Source organism: Bufo bufo, chromosome 5, assembly GCF_905171765.1.
Source record: "Bufo bufo chromosome 5, aBufBuf1.1, whole genome shotgun sequence".
In the NCBI taxonomy this organism is placed as follows: Eukaryota; Metazoa; Chordata; class Amphibia; order Anura; family Bufonidae; genus Bufo; species Bufo bufo.
In genome coordinates, this window is record NC_053393.1 from 487,526,351 (window position 1) to 487,540,642 (window position 14,292).

Below are 14,292 nucleotides of genomic sequence, written 5' to 3' on the forward strand. Positions count from 1 at the left end.
GAATGAGGTGACAGATTTGTACTATTTTGGGGGGCATATGCCTTTTTGATCGCTTGGTGTTACACTTTGTGATTTAAGGGGACAACATTTTTTTTATTTTTAGCACAGTTCTTATTTTATTTTTTTGACAGTGTTCACCTGAGGGGTTAGGTCATGTGATATTTTTATAGAGCCAGTCGATACGGACGCGGCAATACCTAATATGCATACTTTCCCCCCCTAATTTTTTTATTTATTTTTTTTACTTTATTTTGGGAAAGACGTTATTTTTTTAAGTTTTATTTGAAACTTACATTTATTTATTACTTTTTTTTGTCCCACTCTGCACATGTCTGAAGCCCGCACATGCCGCAGTCATGGCTGACCGCAGCCGTGCAGGGGTTAATGTGCCGGCATCAGTGATTTCATCAGGCGCATACAGCAGGGGTCCGGCTATCAGTGACTGCCGGACCCATGCCACTGATCAGGTGGGTGCAGCTTCGGCACCCGCCCGATGAGTGCACCGTACATATACGGCGCTGGGGGTTAAAGGGTTAAGGGAGCAGTGAAAAGGGACAGAGGACAATAATAAAAGCTGTTATTATAAGGTAATTACAGATCTTTTACAATCATTGACAGACTAGGTATACATGACTAGCTCTAATAAACTAGCAAATAAAAAAATATAAAATTGATGACCGTTACCCTTTAAGAAATCTCATCAATATTAGTTTGATGGGAGTCCAACTTCAGGCACCATAATAATCAGCTGACTAAGAGGCTGCAGCACACCGATACCAGGCCCTGCTCCGTACACTGTATAGTGGTCACTGCAGTCTATGGAGCTGTACCTTGTGCACTGCAAACAGCTGAGACATTCAAGATAGATCCTGAAGACAGACCATTAGTATGAGGGCTCATGTACACAGCCATAAGGGTTTTGAAGGCTCCGGAAGCTGTATGAGTAATACACACAGTATTACTCATACAGCCAATGCATTCCAATACAGAAGTATTGGAATGCATTGTAAAGGAATATACCCACAAAAGTTCAAGTCCCAAAATGGGACAAAAAATAAAGTGAAAAATAAATAAAGTTTTCCCCCCAAAAAATTTAAAGTTTCAAGTAAAAATAAACAAACGTAATTTTCCCCAAATAAAGTTGAAAAAAATTGGCGAAAAAGAGGAAAAAAAAAAAAAGGATACATACATACATATTAGGTATCGCCACGTCCGTATCGACCGGCTCTATAAAAATATCACATGACCTAAACTCTCAGATGAACACCGTAAAAAATAAAAACTGTGCTAAATAAAGCATTTTTTGTCACCTTACATCACAAAAAGTGTAATAGCAAGCGATCAAAAAGTCACACGCACCCCAAAATAGTGCCAATAAAACAGTCATCTCATCCCGCAAAAATCATACCCTACCCAAGGTAGTCGCCCAAAAACTGAAAAAACTATGGCTCTCAGACTAAAAAAATAAAAAACACAAATGATTTTTTTTTGCTTCAAAAATCAAATCATTGTGTAAAACCTCCATAAATAAATAAAAAGTATACATATTAGGTATCGCCGCATCCGTGACAACCTAGTCTATAAAAATATCACATGATCTAACCTGTCAGATGAATGTTGTAAATAACAAAAAATAAAAAGGGTGTCAAAACAGCTATTTCTTGTTATCTTGCCTCACAAAAAGTGTTATATAGAGCAACCAAAAATCATATGTACCCTAAACTAGTACCAACAATACTGCCACCCTATCCCGTAGTTTCTAAAATGGGGCCACTTTTTTGGAGTTTCTACTCTAGGGGTGCATCAGGGGGGCTTCAAATGGGACATGGTGTCAAAAAAAAAACAGTCCAGCAAAATCTGCCTTCCAAAAACCGTATGGCATTCCTTTCCTTCTGCGCCATGCCGTGTGCCCGTACAGCGGTTTATAACAACATATGGGGTGTTTCTGTAAACTACAGAATCAGGGCCATAAATATTGAGTTTGGTTTGGCTGTTAACCCTTGCTTTGTAACCGCAAAAAAATTATTAAAATGGAAAATCTGCCAAAAAAGTGAAATTTTTAACACTGCTTCTATGGGAAATAAAAGCTACCGGGTTAAAAAAAATAAAAATAATCTAACACTTGCAAAAACCTAAAGTCATACCTTATTTTGTAGCACTTTTTGTGTGTGATCCAGTTCCTAAACCCACAACCATCAGTGGATCACACAATCTGTAGTACTCCTCTGAAGGGTGCATCAAGGGCTGGGACATGTTAATACGTCTCTAACATCATTGTCTGCCCAGCAAACTGCTGACAGATACACAGGTCCTGTGGAGAATAGTCTAGGGCTACATGGCGACACTGGGAGAGGCCAGGATCACCGAGTAGCGGTGATCCCATAGAAAAGAATGGGTTTGTCGCAACAGTCGCAAGCAATCCACCATGGCTGCCGTGTAGCTCTAGCCTAAACGTATGTACAGTATCTCAGTGCACCCCTCACATTTTTGTAAATATTTTCTTTACTATGTTTTCATGGGACAGCGCTGAGGATCTGACGCTTAAATCCAATGTACAGTAGTCAGTGTACGGCGTGTATAACAGTGTATATGTGGTGCGCCCTCAAAATAGATCAACAAGCTGCCAATAATATCTAAACCGCTGGCAACAAAAGTGAGTACACCCCTAAGTGAAAATGGCCAAATTGTGCCCAATTACCCATTTTCCCTCCCCGGTGTCATGTGACTTGTTAGTGTTACAAGGTGTGTTAAATTTGGTGTTCTCGCTCTCACCCACTGACGCTGGTCACTGGAAGTCCAACAAGGCAACTCATGGCAAAGAACTCTGAGGATCTGGGAAAAAAATAATTTTTGGCCAAGGCCAGTGATGACTAACCTCCAGCACTCCAGCTGTGGGGAAACTACGACTCCCAGCACGCACCATTCATTTCTATGGAGTTCTGAGAACAGCCAAGCAAGTGTACATCTTGGGAGTTGTAATCTTACCACAGCTGGAGTGACGGAGGTTAGCCATCACAGGCCTTGGCTACAAGAAGATCGCCAGCACCCTGAACTTGAGCGGCAGCCAAGACCATCCAGCTGTTTACCAGGACGGGTTCCACTGAGAACAGGCCTCGCCATGGTCGACCAAAGAAGTTGAGTGCACATGCTCAGCGTCCTATCCAGAGGATGTGCGAGTGCTGCCAGCATTGCTGCAGAGGTTAAAGTCTGTCAGTGCTCAGACCATACGCCGCACACTTCATCACATTGGTCAGCATGGCTGTCGTCCCAAAAGGAAGCCTCCTCTTAAGATGATGCACAAGAATGGCCGCAAACAGTTTGCTGAAGACAAGCAGACTAAGGACATGAATTACTGGAACCATGCCCTGTGGTCTGATGAGACCAAGATAAACTTATTTGGTTCAGATGGCGTCAAGCGTCTGTGGCGGCAATCGGGTGAAGAGTACAAAGACAAGCGAGTCTTGAATACAGTCAAGCATGGTGGTGGGAGTGTCATCGTTTGGTGCTTCATGACTGCTGCCGGCGGTGGGAGCTACAGTTCATTGAGGGAACCATGAATGCCAACATGTAGTGTGACATACTGAAGCAGAACATGATCCCCTCCCTTCAGAAACTGGGCCGCAGGACAGTATTCCAACATGATAATTAGGGGTGCACCGAAATTTCGGCAGCCGAAAATATCGGCCGAAAATGCACCTAATCCACTTCGGCCGATATTGTTACATATCGGCCGAAAATATGGGGTGTGGGATTTGTCACCCACCATCTGCGGGCGGGCGGTTTACTTTGTCACTGCATCTTTATTTTACCTTACAATCGTGAGGCTCCAGTAACTAACAACTCTGCAGGCAGAGCGGAGGCCGGCGTAACGTCACTTACTCACGTGACGCGCCTGCTCCGCCTCCTTCATTCATAAAGTGGGCGGAGCAGGTGCGTCACGTGAGTAAGTGACGTTACGCCGCCCTCCGCTCTGCCTGCAGAGTTGTTACCGGAGCGTCACGATTGTAAGGTAAAATAAAGATGCAGTGAGTGATGCTGTGAGCAGCAGGGCCGGGGCTGTTATGGGTAGGGGGATCGGTCTATGGCACTGCTATGGGGAGGGGGGATCTGTGCACTGCTATGGGAAGGGGGGATCTGTGCACTGTTATGGGGAAAGGGATCTGTGCACTGTTATGGGGAAAGGGATCTGTGCACTGTTATGGGGAAAGGGATCTGTGCACTGTTATGGGGAAAGGGATCTGTGCACTGTTATGGGGAAAGGGATCTGTGCACTGTTATGGGGAAAGGGATCTGTGCACTGTTATGGGGAAAGGGATCTGTGCACTGTTATGGGGAAAGGGATCTGTGCACTGTTATGGGGAAAGGGATCTGTGCACTGTTATGGGGAAAGGGATCTGTGCACTGTTATGGGGAAAGGGATCTGTGCACTGTTATGCCCATAACAGTGCACATATCCCCTTTCCATAACAGTGCACAGATCCCCCTCTCCATAACAGCGCCACCCACAGATCCCCCTCTCCATAACAGCGCCACCCACAGATTACCCTCTGCATAAGAAGCGCCACCCACAGATCCCCCTCTCCATAACAGCGCCACCCACAGATGAATTTCATTCATGAAAAAGAATTATTAATAAAATCATTAAAAAAAAAAGTATTTTAAAAGTATTTGGGCAAAAAGGCAGTTTCGGTTTCGGTTTTCGGTCAAGGGCATCCTGAATTTTCGGTTTCGGACCAGAATTTTCATTTCGGTGCACCCCTAATGATAATCCCAAACACCTCCAAGACGACCACCGCCTTGCTAAAGAAACTGAGGGTAAAGGTGCTGGACTGGCCAAGCATGTCTCCAGACCTAAACACTATTGAGCATCTGTGGGGCAGGAGCACAAGAGGAAGGTGGAGGAGAGCAAGGTCTCTAAATCCTCATTCATACAGTCAGCGATTGTGAGCTAAATCCAGGATTGGAGCCTCCACAGACATAAGGTATAAGGGAAAGATCTGCAGCGATTCTGTCTTTAGAGCCGCACCTCGTTTTGGCTAAAAAAAAAAAAAAAACCCACACTGATGGAAATCACTGACGTGTGAATGAGGCATAATATCCATCAGCTGCGTGATGTCGTCATGGAAGAGGATTCCAGCGGCAACATGTGACGCTCTACTGAGCTTCATGCTCAAGAGGGTTAAGGCGCAGAGCTGGAAAATATTGGTGGCCACATAGACAATTTGGGCACAATTTGGCCATTTTCACTTAGGGGTGTACTCACTTCTGTGGCCAGCGGTTTAGACTAGGGACGAGCGAACTTAATATTTTGAAGTTGGGGAACATGCTGAATTGCGTTATGGATTCCGTTACCACGGACCAGAACGCGATTCTATTAAAGCATTCTGTCAAATAGAAGTCTATGGCCTGCATAACGGATCCGTGCAGTATCCGTTATGCATTCCGTCATGGAATTGCATTATGGTCCGTGGTAACGGAATCCATAACGCAATTCAGCATGTACCCCAACTTCAAAATATGACGTTCGCTCGCCCCTAGTTTAGACATTAATGGCTGTTAAACAAGCCGCACACCGACTACTGTACATTGGATCTAAGTGTCAGATCCTCAGTGTTGTCCCATGAAAAGATAGAAGAAAATACTGTGAGGGGTGCACTGACTTAAGATGCTGTAGAATAGATCTTCAGCAGTGGATGAGACAGTTTCAATACCTTGCGTGTGGCCTGCAAATTAGAGTCCTGACTCAGCGATGACACCGCAGGCCGACTGTGCAGACTCCACTTTTTGCTCCAGAGCTTTGCCCGTTTTCTAAACTGCAGCACAGAGGAGAACGGAGCTCTTAGAATTTTTAGAGGATAAGTAAATGATCCATGAAGGTGTCCTCCGACGCGTCCGCACTAGTCATGTGATTCCATTCAGCCTTTCCAACAGATAAGGAATACTAATTACTGCAGGATTCGCCAAAATAATCACAGGACCAGTGCTTACACTTCCTGTTAGATGCCGACTCTCCCATGATTTACACTGGCAGTGAAAATGAGAATGATCAGTTTGGTCCTGCAAGTTAGGCCTCATGTACACGACCATATATTGAGTCCACAGAGAACATGGATTAGATGCGGACTCCTTCATTTTGGCTACAAAAGATGCGTACAGCACACGTGTCTGTTCCTCTGCCCCTGCAAAAAATAAAAAACGTCCTATTCTTATCTGTTTCACGGACAAGAACATTGCTGGGCCTGCAGAAGGGGAAAAGGATGGACGCAGCCGGTATCCGTGTTTTGAGATTTCGCAATTTGCAGACTGCAAACATGTACACACTTGTGTGCATGAGGCCCTGCAGAGTGAATACTAAGTCAAGGTATAGGTACGAATACACATCGGACGAAAGCAGACCCCCTGGAGAAAGCGTGTCTCGTACAGGGCACACCCACCACAGGAGGAGAGGCGGGAGGGAAAAAATAAATAAAAAAATGGTGACCCATTATGGTATACAGACGTGATAGGGGGGGGGGGGGCCTCACACTTAGGGCTCAAGCACACAAACTTATTTTCTTTCCGTGCCGTTCGTTTTTTTGCAGACCGTATGCGGAACCATTCATTTCAATGGGTCTGCAAAAAAAAAAACTGAAGTTACTCCGCATGCATTCCACAAAAGAATAGAACATGTTCCATTATTGACAAGGATAGGACTGTTCTATCAGGGCCAGCTGTTCTGTTCCGAAAAATACGCAATGCACACAGACGCCATCCGTATTTTTTGCTGACCGCAAAATACATATGGTCGTGTGCATGAGCGTTTAAGATGCCTGTTAGAAGCCAACCTGGACAGCATCCAGCGCGTCCTCGTACACACAACCTTATTATTACTATCCGTGCGCACACTGACCCATCCATTTCTATGGGGCCTGCACGCCTCCCGATTCCTTATGGATCCATTTTCCATAAATCACAACACATGTCATGTTCTGACCATACTGCGACAACAAGGGACATGCACGGACACTACCTGTATTGTGCAGATCCGTTATTTCCAGAACTAAACGCGGACACGGCCCCGTGAGGCCTGACGGAGCTGTGTGAACGTTGGCTCTGTAATAACACAGCTGAAGCGTACAGCAGCAGTCACGGGTGCAGCCTGACCAACTGATTGCTGGGTGCCATGCCTCTACATACAGACGAGTCTGACGAGCCATGGGTTATTAGGTGTATTACCAGAAAAATCAATACTCAAATAATCAAAGTAGTAATAATAATAACTAAAATAAAAAAAATAAAAACACACACCAAGTATCACAGCATCTGCCCCAGAGGGGGTACAAGAAGCTTTTCTGACCACTTTCTCACAGACTGTGCCCCACAGGTTATGACTGTCTCTGGGGGGTCACACAGCTTCTGCTTTATGTTTCCATTGCAAGTAGCAGAAAAGTATTTTCACATCAACAATGTAAAATGAGTAACAATATAACAAAGCGAGCACCCGCTGACTGGAGCTCCCAGGTCCCTCCTTATGTGCTACGTATTCACTAAGGCGGCATTCACACCGTCAGCGTTTCAGAGTCCAAACCAGGTGTGGGTCAAAAACCCAGAACAGGAGCAAATCTTCCCATTAGATCCCATCCCGGCGGAGGATCAGCTGCTGGTTTTGGCTCACCATCACTGATCAAACGCTGAGCAATCACTGACTGTGTGAATGCGGCCTAAGATCTTGTCCGTGCAGATTCTGATTTCAGTATGGCCAGGGTATGATTCAGGGGAGGATGAGGGTTATGATACACCATATGGAAGGCCTACTGCTAGGTCTATGATCCTGTATTAGGCCCTGTATGATACGGGTCATCTCTCCAGGTATGGTCAGTGATACGTCTATGTCCTCCGTATCTGTGAATGGCTTCTATTGCCCACTGTTATCAGCCAAGGGGAGGCTGACTGCAGGGTTCTGCAAAGGGGAGGCTGACAGGAAGCGTAGATAAACGTCTGCCCCCTGAGCAGGCTCCCCGGCAGGGAGGACACAGGGCAGTGTGGGGGACCGGCTGTGGAGGCCCGGGGCGGGATGTGAGGGCCGCTCTCACCTGCTTGCTGTCAGGTCTTGGCCTGCTTGCCTCGCAGTCCCCGGCCTCCTCCTCTCTCGGACTCTTCCCCTCGGCTGCTCGGGCGGGCGGCTGTCAAGCGGGGAGGGCGGGAGAGGAGGAAGAAGGAATACTTCGTTCCCTGACGACGGGAATAGAAACCAGACACACGCCGTGCTTTGCCCGTAGGGAAGAGCCGAGTACACACTGAGGGAGGGCTCGGACCTTCCAGGAGCTGAGGCTCGGGAGAGATGACGACGGCGGCGGTTGCTGGCTGTGGAAGAAGAGGAAGAGGCGGCGGCGGGACGACCGCAGCTATCACGACAATTTCTCTATCCCGTAAAAAGGAGGAGGACGAAAAAAAACCCAGACAGAGTAACTTCCTGCGCCCGCCGGAAGTCCCGCCTCCGTTGTCTACGTCTATTGGCCGTTGTGAAGGGGGGCTGGTAGAACGCCGCGGTCCGGAGCGCACTGCGCCTGACGCAGGAAACTGCTGCTGACGTCACGGGGAAGTCCGGCGCCGCTGAGTGGGCGGAGTCTAGCTACAGCTGGGATCTCCTCCCAATTGAATTTTGTTTTCCTAGCAACACGTGACGCGGCAGTGAGCGCTTTATTCATTGGCGGTTCCCAACGGTGGCAGTGTATGGTGTTAGGGTGTGTTCACACACGGCAGTTTTATATTAGAAATGTCTGGGACTATACCGTGTGAATAAGGTTTGTAAAAACCGTTATGTGTCAGAATAATCCCACCCAATTTAGTATCTGCATATTGTGGATCTGTGTGCCCTGTCTGAGAAACTCATATTTTGGTCCATTTCTGATTATGGGATTGAGAAAAAATGGAATGCGGACGGAAGCCACCTGTTATGCTATACAAAAATGTCTGCAGTGAATCAGCTGTGTGTGAATATAGCCTGAGGCAGAGGCTACTCTCACACTAGCGTTAATATTTTCCGGTATTGAGATCCGTCATAGGGGCTCAATACCGGAAACAAAATGCTTACGTTTTGTCCCTATTCATTGTCAATGGGGACAAAACGTAACTGAACAGAAAGCAATGCTCCAAAATGCATTCCGTTCCGTTCTCATACCGGAAAGTAAACCGCAGCATGCTGCGGTTTACTTTCCGTCCTGGGATGCGGAGCAAAACGGATCCGTCACGACCCACAATGCAAGTCAGTGTGGACGGATTCGATTTTTCAGACACAATAGAAAACGGATCCGTCCTCCATTGACTTTCAATGGAGTTCATAACGGATGCAGACGGTTGTATTATCAGTAACGGAAGCGTTTTTGTTGATCCATGACGGATCCAGCTAAAACGCTGGTGTGAAAGTTTCATCTTCTCAGCATTCGACTGATCCTTAAATAGGACCTTTCATTTGATTATATGTTAGGCTACTTTCACATTAGCGTTTTGGGCGCATCCGTCATGGATCCGCAGAAACCCTTCCGTTACAATAATACAACCGCATGCATCCGTCATGAACTGATCCGGTTGTATTGTGTCTTCTATAGCCATGAAAGTCAATGGGGGACGGATCAGTTTTCTATTGTGTCAGAGAAAACTGATCCGTCCCCATTGACTTACATTGTGTGTCAGGACTGATCCGTCTTGCTCCGCACCACATCGCGGACAGAAAAACGGTGCTTGCAACGTTATTCTGTCCGCGACGGGGACGCAACCAAACGGAACAAAATGAGTTTTGGTGCATTCAGTTTCGTTCAGTTCAGGTTTTGTCCCCATTGACAATGAATGGGGACAAAACGGAAGCGCTTTCTTCCGCTATTGATATCCTATGACGGATCTCAATAGCGGAATTGAAAACGCTAATATGAAAGTAGCCTTAGAAAGTGGTATGCTTACCAGATAGGGTGGCTCCTACAGATGCCAGCACTTATTTTTTTTTCTAAAATACACCTCCTTTCCGACGCTGTGTCCCCCGCTGTTTTTGGTGCCTGATATGTTAAAGTATCGGTACAGAGTATGAGAAATACGGTAAATAGTCCGAGGTCAGGACTGGCAGAGAAGCGTCATCACAAAGTTCAGATTACAGGAAACAGGCAGAAGTTGGCACACAGGCAGACAACAAATATAGCACACCTTAGCAGGATACTAGCAGTCTAGGAACCTATTACTTAGGCACCTTCCCACAGGGGAAGATGCTTTAAATACCCCAAGGTGGCCACCTTGGTTGGTGCAGATTATGGTGTGCGCACTCTGGCCCTTTAAGAGCTGGAGGGAGCACGCATGCACCCTATACGCAAAGGAGAGGGTTTGCTGGCAAGAAGCAGGTCGCAGCTTGAGTGGAGTGACAGAGCAACCCTGGCAGCTGGACCCACAGTGAAGAAAGGGAGAACAGGAGGTAGGTCAGTGCCGGTGGCACTGACCGGGGCAAGTGAGCAGATCAGTGGCGTTCTGTGGGTTCCCTTCCTTTCCGTACACTCTATCTTGTTCGGTCCGGATTGCTGCAAAAATCTCTTCAGAAGAACAGGAGAATTACTTTTTTAGCCGGCTCCCAAGATCTTTCCTCTGGGCCACAACCTTTTCAGTCCACCATGGAAGAAGGTTTTACCTCTGACTTTCTTCATATCCAGAATATCCTTGACTTTATTCTTCTCTGAGCCAACCAGAGTAGGGGCAGAAACCAAACACCTGGAGTAACGGTTGAACACAACAGAAGTGAGGAGGCAAACATGGAAAGTGTTAGGTCTCTTGCAGATGAGCGTGTCCGGATTAGGTCCGGATGCGTTGCCGATGCGTTCAAACTGCGCGGTTTCGCAAGCAAGTCCATTCAGTTTTGTTTGCGATCACGTTCAGTTGTTCAGTTTTTATCGCAAACTATTGCGCATGCGCCGGCTAACGACGCGAAAATCGGCATCGTTAGCCGGCGCATGCGCAATAGTTACTGTGATGCCGTACAAGGAATGGGCATCGCAGTGCGCATGCGCCGGCCAAAGAAATGAGTGCGCAGGCGCGGGATATCGGCAGCATAACAAGTTAGTACAAAGGCTGGTCAGAGGGAAAGGATGGGCGGGCAGAGGGTAGGAAGGGGCGGGGGGATGCAATGAAAAGGCTGAGCAAGCAGGGCACCTAAGAGAGTAACGCCGCCCCTGGGCACTTGCGAGCCCTCATTTGCATATCTTATAAAGATCGTTTTTGAGGGTTCTAGAAGTCCAGGATTGATGCCAGAGGTAACGTTTTTTATTAACTGTAAGCATGCTAGGGAGCTCTGGGAAGGGTTAAAAAAGTGAAATGCTGGTAACAGACTCCCTTTAACTAGGATCTGGTTAATGCGTTCCACCTGCCTATTGGATTGTGGATGGTAAGCTAAGGAAAAGTCCAGTGTAAAGTCCAGCTGTTTACAGATGACACTCCAGAACTTTGAAGCAAATTGCACTCCTCGGTCACATACAATTTGTAAGGGCATCCCATGTATGGGCACCACAAAGAGGTACAAAACTGGGATTATCTCTACAGCAAGTAGTTGAGGAGCCAACCCGGAAGGAGGCCATTTGAGATTTACTATTCACAAATGGGAATTTGGCATCTGATATTACTGTAGGGGAAAGCTTGGGATCTAGTGATCACCAGTCAGTGTGGTTTACTATAAGTACAGTGACTAAGTCACACCACACAAAAACAAAAGTTTTAGATTTTAGAAAAACAGACTTTTCTAAAATTAGATTAGTGGTATACAGTCCCTATCAGACTGGAACAGTTTTATTGGAGTCCAGGAGAAATGAGACTACTTAAAAGTGGCACTATTGAAGGCAACAGAAAATTGCATTAGGCTTCTCAGTAAAAGCAAAAAAAGGAAGAGACCACTGTGGTACTCAGCAGAAGTGGCCAAAATCATTAAAAACAAAAAGATAGCATTTAGTAATTATAAAAATAAAAAAAACGAGGATGACAGGCAAAATTTATAAGATTATGCAGAGAGAGGCCAAACAAGTTATAAGAGCTTCTAAAGCACAGGCAGAAGAGAAATTAGCTCAGTCAGTGAAAAAAGGCGATAAGGCATTCTTCAGATACATAAATGAAAAAGGAAACTAAAACAAGGAATTACCAAATTAAAAACAAAAGAAGGAAGGTATATGGAAGAAGATAAAGAACTAGCTGACTGCCTCAATAAATACTTCTGTTCAGTTTTTACAAAGGAGAATGAAGTAAAAGGACCTCAGTTAGGAAAGAAGACTAATGAATCTTTTGATGCATGTGTCTTTACAGAGGAAGAGGTTCTAAGTCAGCTGTCTAAAATTAATACAAATAAGTCACAGGGGCCTGATGGGATACACCCAAAGCTATTAAGAGCTCAGCGGTGTACTAGCAAAACCATTAACAGATTTATTTAACCAATCACTGGCAACAGGAGTCGTCCCAGAAGATTGGAAATTAGCAAATGTTGTGCCTATTCACAAGAAAGGTAGTAGGGAGGAATCGGGCAACTATAGGCCAGTAAGCCTGACATCAATAGTGGGGAAATTAATGGAAACCATACTTAAGGAGAGGATTGTGGAACATCTAAAATCCCATGGATTGAAAGATGAAAAACGGCATGGGGTTTACTTCAGGGAGATCATGTCAAACTAATCTTATAGATTTTTTTGATTGGGTGACTAAAATAATAGATGGCGGAGGTGCAGTAGACATCGCTTATCTAGACTTTAGTAAGGCTTTTGATACTGTCCCACATAGAAGGCTTATCAATAAATTGCAGTCTTTGGGCTTGGACTCCCATATTGTTCAATGGATTAGGCAGTGGCTGAGGGACAGACAACAGAGGGTTGTAGTCAATGCAGTATATTCAGACCATGGTCTTGTTACCAGTGGGGTACCTCAGGGATCTGTTCTGGGACCCATATTGTTTAATATCTTTATCAGCGAAATTGCAGAAGGCCTCGATGGTAAGGTGTGTCTTTTTGCTGATGACACAAAGATTTGTAACAGGGTTGATGTTCCTGGAGGGATACACCAAATGGAAAAGGATTTATGAAAACTAGAGGAATGGTCAAAAATCTGGCAACTAAAATTTAATGTTGATAAGTGCAAGATAATGCACCTGGGGCGTAAAAACCCAAGAGCAGAATATAAAATCAGTGATACAGTCCTAACCTCAGTATCTGAGGAAAGGGATTTAGGGGTCATTATTTCAGAAGACTTAAAGGTAGGCAGACAATGTCATAGAGCAGCAGGAGATGCTAGCAGAATGCTTGGGTATATAGGGAGAGGAATTACCAGTAGAAAGAGGGAGGTGCTCATGCCGCTCTACAGAGCACTAGTGAGACTTCATTTGGAGTATTGTGCTCAGTACTGGAGACCATATCTCTAGAAGGATATTGATACTTTGGAGAGAGTTCAGAGAAGAGCTACTAAACTGGTACATGGATTGCAGGATAAAACTTACCAGGAAAGATTAAAGGACCTTAACATGTATAGCTTGGAAGAAAGACGAGACAGAGGGGATATGATAGAAACATTTAAATAAATAAAGGGAATCAACAAGGTAAAAGAGGAGAGAATATTTAAAAGAAGAAAAACTGCTACAAGAGGACATAGTTTTAAATTAGAGGGGCAAAGGTTTAAAAGTAATATCAGGAAGTATTACTTTACTGAGAGAGTAGTGGATGCATGGAATAGCCTTCCTGCAGAAGTGGTAGCTGCAAATACAGTGAAGGGGTTTAAGCATGCATGGGATAGGCATAAGGCCATCCTTCATATAAGATAGGGCCAGGGGCTATTCATAGTATTCAGTATATTGGGCAGACTAGATGGGCCAAATGGTTCTTATCTGCCGACACATTCCATGTTTCTATGTTTAACCCAACTTTAGAAAACTGACTGGCGGCCACCCAGATTACAGTGCACCCTGAGGAAGAAGGAATGTCAGTGATAAAATCCATAGCAATGTTCTTCAATGGAACAACAAGTACCGTATTTTCCGCCCCACAAGATGCATTTTTTTTACCCCAAAGTGGGGAGAAAATGTCTCAGCGCCTTGTGGGGCGAATACTAATGAGCCCTTCCATTATGGCCTTATGGCACATAGTGGCTTCTGACTCCACAAAACATGCACATGTCTCTGCTGCGTCTATATTGATGCTCCTCCTCAGACAAATAGACTTTGTCCAGCTGCATCGGCTCTGGAGCAGAGGTTGAAGGAGATAGAAGCATGGGTCTCTGAAACTAAGATTTCTACTCTCATGTGCAGACTCCTTACAG

At 45.4% G+C, this 14,292-nt stretch overlaps 1 protein-coding gene across 1 annotated transcript in view; it reads right to left on the minus strand.

Annotated features, from left to right (window-relative positions):
• Window positions 1-8,449, minus strand: part of LARP4B (La ribonucleoprotein 4B) — a 123,822-nt gene extending 115,373 nt beyond the window's left edge. Inside the window, exon 1 of the mRNA XM_040434214.1 lies at window positions 8,073-8,449. The gene's annotated coding sequence lies outside the window, so the exon portion shown is untranslated. The remainder of the gene's footprint in view (window positions 1-8,072) is intronic.
• Between the last annotated feature and the right edge of the window lie 5,843 nt (window positions 8,450-14,292).